Here is an 11,338-nt window from a genome sequence, read left to right as displayed (position 1 = left end):
GTAGCCTGCCAGGCTCCTCTGTCCATGGGATTCTCCAGGCAAGTATACTAGAGTGGGTTACCATTTTCCTTCTCCAAGGAATCTTCCCGACCCAGGAATCAAACCTGGGTTCAGACTTTATCTAACCACAGGCTAATAGTTGACAAGATCTTTCAACTTTTTTTTAAATCTGTAATTTACTGAGCTACATCCCCATTTGAATCTATTCAAAGACAATTTTAAGCATTTATTATTCATAGAAATCAGTGCTGATTTTAGCAGGAAACACATAATTAATAGTTTGTTGCTTTTTGGAATTCACCAATAAGAAATGACTTAATTCAAGAAAAAGATAGCTAAGTACTCAGTAGGCAATCACAGGTATGAAGTTCAATGAAATTTGGAGAATAAAAAGATCTCTTCTAGTTGGAGAGCTAGGATGAGATTGGAACCAAATAGCATTTTGATAGAACATTGAAAAGGAATTAATTGGGCAAAGGTAGAGAGTCCAACAGACAGCAAGCTGCTTTGGGAAATGAATAAAAGAAATGGAAGGAGCACTTCTTGGGCTTCCCTGGTGGCTCAGTGGTGAAAAATCTGCCTGCCAATGCAAGAGACACAGGTTTGATCTCTGATCTAGGAAGATTCCACATACCACAGAGTAACCAGCTCTTGTGCCACAACTATTGAACCTATGCTCTAGAGCCTGGAAGCCTCAACTACTGAGCCCATGTGCTCCAGCTACTGAAGCCTGTGCACCCAGGGCCCATGTCCAGCAACAAGAGAAGCCACTGCAATGAGAAGCTTCTGCACAGCAACTGGAGAGTAGCCCTCGCTCGCTGCAACTAGAGAAGAAAGCCCAAGGAGCAGCGAAGAGCCAGTGCAGCCAAAATAAATACAATTATATTTAAAAGAAGCACTTCAGGAGGGTAACACACAAATCTGAGTTTGGTCTTGCTCTCCAGAACAAATCAGCCTAAGCTTAATTCCTGAAAAGAATCATCGGTGTCTTTATCAAAGTGTATGAGAGAACCACCAAAGTACTGCTGTTGGGTCAGTTCCTCCGCTTCATAAACAAGCTCCTGTGTATGTAATTATAACTAATATATGGGAGGAACGGACAGGGATGAACAGATGTTGGAACCAAATGAGGATACACAGAATACAACAATGTGGTATAAAAACCTGAGTTTATATGGTGCAGCTGGCTGCATTGCATGCTTTTTTAAAAATTTATTTACAGAGTGTGGCATCTGGCCTTCTATTGTCCAAACTCAATTTTTCTTGCAGATCATTTTCTCCTGATACTAAGGGTTTCTGGCAATGCCAGTGAGAGACTTCACTATAAACCTCTCTGAAAAAGAGAGAGACCAGAAATTAGAAAGAAGGGTGACCCAGAGTTCCCATAGAGCTAAATGGGCTGAGTTTTATTTGTCTACATTGCAAATCTGGGCTCTGTGAGTCTCCTAGAGCTATTGAGAAAGTCAAAGTCTATTTTGCCTGGGTCAACATGATGCTAGTCAAGCAGGTTAATGGACTTTCCCCCAGAGGTGTCCACTGAGGTGGTGCTCTATAGAACTGAGCAGGAAGTAGCAGGAAGTCACAGGATGTAAGGAAATACATGCCGTTAACAAGAGATCTGACCCAAATATACCTTCACCTCATTCTAAATGGGCCCCTTGGAACTATCCTTCCTCGATTTGGAGTTTTCAAACTGCTACTGTGAATTCAGGGGTTATGGAAGCTGCCACAGATTCACAGAGCTTCTACATCAACACGGCAGCTTTATGGAGGCAGTTGCCGAGAGTCACAAGCTTCCTAATCTCCCGTGTTTATTTTGCTTTTATGGTACCAAGTTTTTAAAAACCTTTTCAGTTGGGAAACCCATGAAACTTCCTTTATCCCCAGCCTCATGGTGTTTCGGCAGTCAGCTTGGGTAGCAATACAGTATTTGGGTTAACACAGAAAACCTACATAGAGGAATCTTGAGTTCAAATTCTCTGCCAAGTTGTGTTGGGAGAATTGTTCAGCCTCTCTAAAGTTTAGGTCAACACCAGGGACTATCTCATTGAAACAACGTGTAGAAAGCACTTGGCATAGTGCCTGGCACAAAATGTATACATCCACTATTTTTAATCCTATCTCCTTCTATTCATCAGCTATGATTGAATTGTAGCTGTAAACTTGCTTACATAGCTAATTTATCAAGTTCACTGTTTTTTATAAATTTTTTTTTCTCTTAGCAAATTCCTACTCCTGCTTTTGAACTCAAAGTATTGCCCTCTCCTGAATTCCCCTGCCTTCCTGAGTCCATCACTTCCTCTGGGTCACCACGACAAAGCAAACATATGATGCACACGTGCTTCCCCATGCCAGCATTCTCCAAGGGGAGTTTTTCACCCTCTTGCAAGTATAAGTGTATACATGCATCTTTCCTCCTCTACACTGAGCTCATATATCCATCTGTCTTTTGCTTTTGTTCCCTGAGCTGTTTCCAGGGCAAAGTCAAGTTCTAGAAATGTTGTAAAGTAGACATGGATGGGCCCAGTAAGTTCTCAAAGAAGTGGCAAGTCTCTTTTTGCTCCAGACTCACACACTGGGCAGAGTTTTGTCTTCTCAGAGCCCATTCACATATGTTCTCTTAGCTGCGCCTCCTATATTGCCTTCAAAACCACGAGGTAGATTAGAGCAGGCCAATTCCTCAGCTCCTCCCCTCACCCCACTGGTTCATAGCATCTGGGGGCCTCCTCGGCTACTCACAGCATTAAGGAGCTAGACCTCCTGACTAGAAATATTACTTCTCCATAAAGAATATATTTTTCAAATCAATTAGAAGCCTCTGTGACCTACAGCAATTTAGGAAATTAGTAAATGCTCCTTGTTCCTCCCGCAGACTATATTTTATTATTGGATTAATGTGCTAAAAGCCCCTGTTTTGTAGCACCAAATATTTACTTTGGAGAAGTTCTCTGGTTTTATCATGGATTTGCCTTGTACTGTCAACAAATCACTGCAGTGTGCATAATGAACTATGGGAGTAAAGAAAATATACACAGGACTAGAGTCACTTGGAAGCAAAGTTTTTGCTTTTCGGGAGGGGATCAGTGAAGAGTTAACATCCGGTCACCCACTGACGACATCTTGTGACCTTATCTCATGAATCATGCAGAAATTTTTACTTTAAGCATATGGTCTGCTTTAAGAGTATGGGCCAGATGTCTGTTCCCAGAGTTCAATTTCAGGGCTTAGTTCTATATCATAAAGAGCAATTATAAACTCTTCACTAAGCCAGGTAGAACAATCAAATGACAGCAGTGGTGGGGCCTTGGGGTGCTGCACAATGGTCAGCACGCTCCTGTGTCTCGACTCAGAAAGCACCTTTCAGGAGCACATAAACAGTGAAATAATTTCTCCATTATTGGAAAAATATTTAGAGGACCAAGCTGTGGTATTGATTCAGTTCTCTTATTGATACATCCAAATGTTTGTGGACAAGAGGAAAAAGCAATCTTTCCTAATCGGTGGTTACTTGATACTTTTGTGCCCACTGCCACCCCACATGTTTCTACCCCTGAAATGGGAATCCATGTGAAAACTGTCCATTTGTCCATTCAATATGGCAGCTTTCTTCCTGTGATACAGTGGCTGGTATGGAGACACTCTCTATCTCATGTTCTTAGCTTTCCTGTTGCATGAAGAGCAAGGCTTTTGAGAAGACTGTTGAGTATCTCTCCCAACCCCACCTGCCTTGACTGCTTTTCTGCTCTGTCATTACATCCTCGTCTAAGCTCATGTTTTACAGGGTGATTGTCCTTTTATTGCCCTCAGCGTGCAACCTTGTAGCTTTCCATTTTCTACACTGTCTTCATTGCACTGGTTTTGAAATGGAAATCTAGTTTTCTAGATCTACAGATGAAGACAGTCATCCTTAACCAGGCGTATCAGATCCTATATGCTGACTACACTGCTCTCTGTTAATCCAACCTGGTCTTCTTCCAGACTCCAAAATGCTTCCTTTTCCTCTTGCTACTGATCCTTTGCCCAGCCTGCGCCCTCTGCCTAAATGCCCTTCCTGCTCACAGCACCAGACCTGATCAACATTTACTCCCCATCAAGACCAGGTCAAGGTCCCCTCTGTGTAGCCTTTTACATTCATGTTGCCCTTGTTTCCTTTGTGCCTCTCCTAACACAGTATGAGCTCTGTAAGAACAAGGACTAGAAAAGCAGGTTGCCTTAACCAAAACAACAAACTGTATACAGAAGAAAAACAACCAACCATGGTCAATGTCATTCCAAGGTAATTCTATCAAAAAGTAATAAATTCTGGTCAGGACATTGTTTATTGCCTTCGACAGATCTGAGTTGAAGGCTTAATAAAGAAAAATGAGCAGACAGGCCCTGTTTTCTAGTACCTTCCAGAGTGACCATCATACTGACAGGATTTAGGAGTCATGGAAGCAGTTTACCTATGAGTATACCTCTGGCCCATACCTGCGAGAAGCTTGGCTGTGTGTGGTAGGAATTTCCTAGAGAGCATGTGGAGTTCACATTGTCCAGTGAAGATGCCATAAGGGTTTTTTACAAACATCCTGTTCCCTTCTCTTGGGCACATGCAATTAGATGTGAGCATGTAGCTTCCTTTGGATGACAAAATGCAAGCTGAAGACATAATGGGTTGGCCAAAATGTTCGTTTGAGTTTTCCATAAGCATGTATGAAAACTCGAATGAACTTTTTGGCCAACCCAATATCTATGTCTGGTGGAAGTTTAAAGAACCAGAACATGATTCTTATTTTGACTATCATGGACGCATGTGGTACCTCTGTCTCGCGAAGTCCCTGAGTCACCACGATGAGCAGAGTCCTCCTGCCAGTCAGTGGTGGCTTCTACTGATTACAGAAATGAGCCTTTGTTGTGTCACACCACTGAGATGTGGAGCCCCAGAGGAGGTTGGGTGATGTACCCCATCAGTCCTGCCCACATGACTGCTCAAATCGGAAGGACAGGTTGAAGAGGGTGGAATGAGAATGTGAGAGGAAGACGAGAAACCTACTGAAAGGAGACATGCAGAAAGGATCTGGGGACTCAGTCACAGTAACTGAATATAGTGGGTTAGCTCTAGAATTCCGCCTCAGGGTAGAGGTTGTGGACTAGACAAGGGCAGGGTGGGCCGAAGGCTTATTGATGGATAGAAAGTGAAAGATGAGAGAGCCATCAAAATACACATGTGCACACGTGCGTGCACACACACACACACACACACTTCACAGCTTGCTTGTGTCCCTCTACTTCCTTTGGCCACAGTAATCGTAAAAATATCCACCCCAATCCCCGTCCCCACAAACTGAGGATCCAAAAATACTTCTCTAACCTCAAACCCTTAATGCCCTTCCACCCTGCTTCTGCCATTAATCTCACATCCTTCATTATGAAATCCACAGATTTTGAGAGAAATAAGCTAATTTATTAAGAGTTACAGGTATTAAAAAAAAACCAAACTCTCATTTGTGACTTTCTACATTTTCCACATTTTTGGTAATTAACACTTTCATAATCCCAAACCAAAAACAAATATCACCCATTTATAAAATATATATGTAAACTGACTTATCCACATTCCATTGCCAAGGCCAACCTTAGGATATAAAATCAACTACAGCAACAGCACAAACCACATCATAGTGAGAAATAGCCAGATTCTTGCCCATGATCCTCCCAATTGCCTGTAAGTTCATGTCACAACAGGAGACCAGAGAACAAGCTTGCAATATCTTTTAACTGTGTTGAGCTACTGTCAACATTCTGTTAATTTCCCTTAACTCTCTCCAGCATGTCCATTTAATGAAGGGTGCTTCCACTGGGGAAGATTAAAATCTGAAAATATGAGACCATCCTGACCCCAACTATAGCACAAGTTATTTTTACTTATTTCTTCAAGTGACAAGGCTTGGGGTTAAATTAATGTAATAATAGTTGCCTGGAGGATCTTTCATGTTCTGTGAATTCTGTAGGAGCCACTGGATCTAGCTATATGTTTGGAAGAATACCATCCTTCAATTTGAAACCAAAGCAGTCAGCATCTCAAATTGGGGACCTTGATAAGAAACAATGATTCATATTTGCACAGGGTTTTTTCTGGTCCATTGCTCTTCTCTCCCTAAGTGCATTCACATCCATTGTCTTAAGCATGCTTTTCTTCAGCACCATTTTGTAGGTAAGGTAAATCTAAATCTTGATTTGTGGATGAGGAGGCTGGTGCGCAGAGAGATTAAATGGCTAATCTAAATGAGAAAAACAAATCAACAGCCAAGGAGACTCAGGAACTCAGGTTACTGATCTCACTGCTTTTATAATATTCTGAGCTACTCCCACTCAGCCCCTATGATATATCCTACAATATGAACTCCTTCAATGCCCGCAACAACCACATGAGAGAAAGTTTATTATCCTCAGTGTAAGCATGGGTAAACTGAGGCTGAACTGAATTAAAGAAGGAATGCAGCCACAGCCACCCAGCAAATGAAACTCAAACCCAGACCAGTCTAACTTCAGAGTCCGTACTTTTTACATAACACTGGCTCCCACAAGAGAGTACACTCATATTGATTTTAGAAGCTGACATGGAAAGATGAGCAATAGATATTTCCACACCACCATACTGGTCCTGCAAATTAAACCACAAGGACCAAAGAATAAATGTCACTATAAAGGTAACACAGGAAAAAAAAAGACATAGGCCTTCTACCTAGTCAGCAATTATTGTGCTTACGTTTATTTATTTCAAGGTGATCTCTTGGTTTTGTGTAATAGAAAGGGCTAGAAAAGAGAAAGTTTAGGTTAAGGTGGAAGGGAAATGCAAATGGATACTATAGAGCTGGTACAGTGTTTGCCCTGCAAGCTTGGGGAAGATAAAGAAACTTGATGTAAAAACCTTGAGATTGTATTTCTGTGGCGAGTACAAGAGGAGAGTTTAACTGAGGGGGAAAACAAGGGGCTACCAAATCGAGGCCCAGGGTTTGGAAAATTCCTACAACCCTGGGCACTGGGGTAGGGGATGGCCCATGGGTACAAAGGCCAGAAGTTTTGTGTGTGTTGTGGGCAGGGAGCTGGGGACAATGCTAGAAGTCCATCTTATCTGTCTGCTTCTTCCATCACAGGATTAGAATTGCAACAAGGCTCCTATCTGCTCAGCCAGACTAATTTTCCAGACCTCCCGCCACCCCCAAAGTCAAGGGGCCAGGTAACAAAGTTCTCACCTGTGGAATGTGACAGGAAGTCATGTGTCTGGTTCCTATGGTATTAGATATGCTTCCTCTACACTTTCTTCTTCCTACTGGTTGGAAGCTGGGTAGGGTAGCAACCCAGTTTTAACCATGAGATGATGAAAATGACCTGGGGTGTGAGGTAACAGTGATGTGGCAGGAACCAAAGCCCACAATGAATATGGGGAACAGGACTGTCCTGCCAAACATGGGGCCTAGTACATGAGGGACAGGTAAAACTCTTCATTCTTTATGCTTCTTATTTCATTGAGTCTCTGTGTTATAGAACCAAAAGCTGACCCTAAATAATATAGCAAACTGATAGAAAGCACAAAATAGTCCTCTAGGACTCATCTTAAGCATCCAAGTGTCTTCCTACAAATGGACAAGAAACCCATAAACAAGACCATAAATCACAGAATTTGCTAAAAGAGAAAGTAACTCTCATGAATCAAATCACAGGAACCTAAGATCACCTCTTGATCAAAAAATCCATACTGCTTTTGACCAACAGTCATGCAGTGAGCAGTATGTCCTTTTTTTTTTTTTTAAGAAGTATATTTTATTTTGGTAATTGTGCGAAATGCTGGGCTAGATGAATCACAAGCTGGAATCAAGATTGCCAGTAGAAATATCAACAACCTCAGATACGCAGATGATTCTAATGGCAGAATACCAAGAGGAAATAAAGAGCCTCTTGATGAGGAGAAAGAGGAGAGTGAAAAACCTGACTTAAAACTCAACATTCAAGAAACTAAAATCATGGCATCCAGCCCCATCTCTTCATGTCAACTAGAAGGGGAAAAAGTGGAAACAGTGACAGATTTTATTTTCTTGAACTCCAAAATCACTGTGGACAGTGACACAGCAGCCACAAAATTAAAAGATACTTATTCTTTGGATGAAAAGATATGACAAAGCTAGACAGCATATTGAAAGCAAAGATATCACTTTGCCAACCAAGATCTCTATAGTCAAAGCTATGGTTTTTCCAGTAGTCATGTACGGATGTGAGAGTTGGACCATAAAGAAGGTTGAGTGCCAAAGAATTGATGCTTTCGATTAGTGGTGCAGGAGAAGACTCTTGAGAGTCCTGTGGACTGTAAGATCAAACCAGTCAATCCTGAAGGAAACCAACCCTGAATATTCATCAGGACTGATGCTGAAGCTGAAGGTCCAATACTTTGGCCACCTGATGCAAAGAGCTGACTCATTGGAAAAAGAACCCAATGCTGGGTAAGATTGAAGGCAAAAGGAAAAGATGGTGACAGAGGATGGGTGAGATAGTTAGACAGCATCACACTCAGTGGACATGAATTTGAGCAAATTCTGGGAAATAATGAAAGACAGACAAGCCTGGTGTCCATGGGGTGCAAAGAATTGGAGACGACTCAGCAACTGGCAAAAACAACTACTCAGGTCACTTTCTAGTAAAGGCAATTAGACAACTTGACTAATTAGATACCTCACTGGCATGCTGGCTTGAGAACTTCATCAGTTGCCATTTTTTCCTCAAAATAGCAGTCTGAACTGCAAATCAAACCCACGTTTTATCCTAATGTTACTCTGTAATAAACCTATTTTGTCGATCAATGTTTTAAAAATATTATTTATCAAAAATAAAAGCATAAAATCAATTTCTTTAAAGTATATGAATAAAGAGAGTCACAAAATTCCAAAAAGTCAAAATCATGCATCTATTTTCATATCCACCGCCCCCCCCCAATTCTATCACAGGAATGTGCTCTCTCCCCCTCCTCAACTTTTCACGGTCACCTTTTCATTTTGAAAAGAAGGCTACCAACTGGCTTAAAGTTCCTGGCACACAAGATGATTGAAACAGTGAGCATTTAAAATTCACATTTGCAAGGTGAACATCTGGAACACATTCAAAAGAGGGAAAAATTATGAAATGAGAATATTATTAATAGCTAACATATTGCAAGACATGAATCAATGGACAACCTGTTTCCTAGATCCTTTCTGGGGGAAAAAAAATATTTGAAAGGAAAAAGCACAACATGGCAGCATGTACTACTACCATGGAAGGAAATATGATTTACTGCATCACCTTTCAGGGGTAAACTTGCCATTTGTTTAAAATGCTGATAATGTCTACAGTCTATCCTTCCCTGCTGCCTCACGTGTTGCTGAGGGAAGATCTTTGTAGGTAACGAGGACGAGGAGTGTTTTCTTCACCAGGGAAGTGGGATTTTCACACTTGCACTTAGTGGTAGCGCTTCTCAGCCCCGCAGTTTATTTTTGTAATAATTAATGAAATTTCACACTTCCTGGCTTCCTTGCCCCTGCCCAGAGAATGGCTTGCTGCCACGTTTCTGGGTGCTGTCGTAGGAAATGAAGCGATGTTGCATGAGGATCCAGCTTGGGAAGGAAAGCATAAGAAGGGCCTTGTGTTCCATTGAGTGCTTTCTCAGTGACAGTTTCACTGAAGGGTGACTCCAGTGGATCCCCAAACGCGTCGTGAGGTAGAGATGGAGACTGGTATTTATAGCTCCAGGTGTTGACATGCTTAAACCAACTCTGTCTATTTTATTAAGAGAAAAATAGTCCTCTATTACTCTCATTTTAGGTGTAAGGGAAAGGAACTCACTTAGTTGCAATGAATCTGGCAAATGTGTCTTAAACTAAATACAAAAAGCAAAGGATTCCCTTTCAGGAGTAGAAGAGTCATTCATACACTTCACAAATATTTATTGAGTGCTGACCAGACTCCAGGCACTATTCTTGGCATGGGTGATATGGCTGGGAACCAGACAGACAAGTCCTACCAAAAAAAAAAAAATGAAAGAGGCAAACAGTTCGGGGAAAGAGATCTTTAAGCATCCCAGGTATGAGTTCCTCTGAGGACCCCAATCACTTTGTTAACACTCACAGAAATCTAAGAATGATGTTCAGAACTTCTCACATTCCTGTCCGGCAGACAGCCAAGCCCACCTGCCACTGATCCTGTACTATGTCCATCACCACCACCATCATCATTGTCTTCAGGAATAAACCTGATAGTGAGGTTTTTCGATGACGAGCCAAACAGTGAACTCAAGGCTAATACACGTTTTATAACTTTATTCTTCTCAACAATCCCATGAGTTAGGTGGTATCATAATCCCCATTGCACAAATGAGAAAACCAAGGCAGAGGTGTGTTAACAGTAACTTTGCCCAAAGTCACACAACTTATAAGTGAGAAGCCCAAGATGAGAACACAGGCACCTGGGCTCCAGAACCCATACAATAGCCACTCTTTCTATCCAATGCGCACAACAGATCAATCCCCCATGAATCATGAGTTCCCCTGTCCCTGTGTGATGGTCCATGCTGTTTGCCAAGCCCTGGAAAACTTTTCCCATCAGGACAACTGAGAAAATCTCCACCTGAAGCCAAGATCAAAGAACATATATGGGACTGGTCATGTTCCATCTGATTTAACACAAACCTCAGAAGGAATCCATGCACTATCTCCTGTGTGTACTCTATGAAGGAATATAGAAGGCCACATTAAAAGTGAGAGAACATTCTGCCTCGAACTGGAAATGAGAAAATGCAATATGCAGCTATCCATTTTCTCAAACAATTTAAATACTTGTTCAGTTCATGCTGCCTGGGGAACCCATTGTACAGGTCTTCAAGTACCTTTCAATTTTATAGCGAGAAGACATACAATAAACACAGGACTTCCACCATCTTGCATTTAATAAGTCCTTCCTTTATTTAACTTAAATGCAGAGTACATCATGAGAAACGCTGGACTGGAAGAAACACAAGCTGGAATCAAGATTGCCGGGAGAAATATCAATAACCTCAGATATGCAGATGACACCACCCTTGAGGCAGAAAGTGAAGAGGAACTCAAAAGCCTCTTGATGAAAGTGAAAGTGGAGAGTGAAAAAGTTGGCTTAAAGCTCAACATTCAGAAAACGAAGATCATGGCATCCGGTCCCACCACTTCATAGGAAATAGATGGGGAAACAGTGGAAACAGTGTCAGACTTTATTTTTCTGGGCTCCAAAATCACTACAGATGGTGACTGCAGCCATGAAATTAAAAGACGCTTACTCCTTGGAAGGAAAGTTATGACCA

This window comes from Bos mutus, chromosome 18 (assembly GCF_027580195.1).
Source record: "Bos mutus isolate GX-2022 chromosome 18, NWIPB_WYAK_1.1, whole genome shotgun sequence".
Taxonomy (NCBI): Eukaryota; Metazoa; Chordata; class Mammalia; order Artiodactyla; family Bovidae; genus Bos; species Bos mutus.
This window is presented reverse-complemented; position numbering follows the sequence as displayed.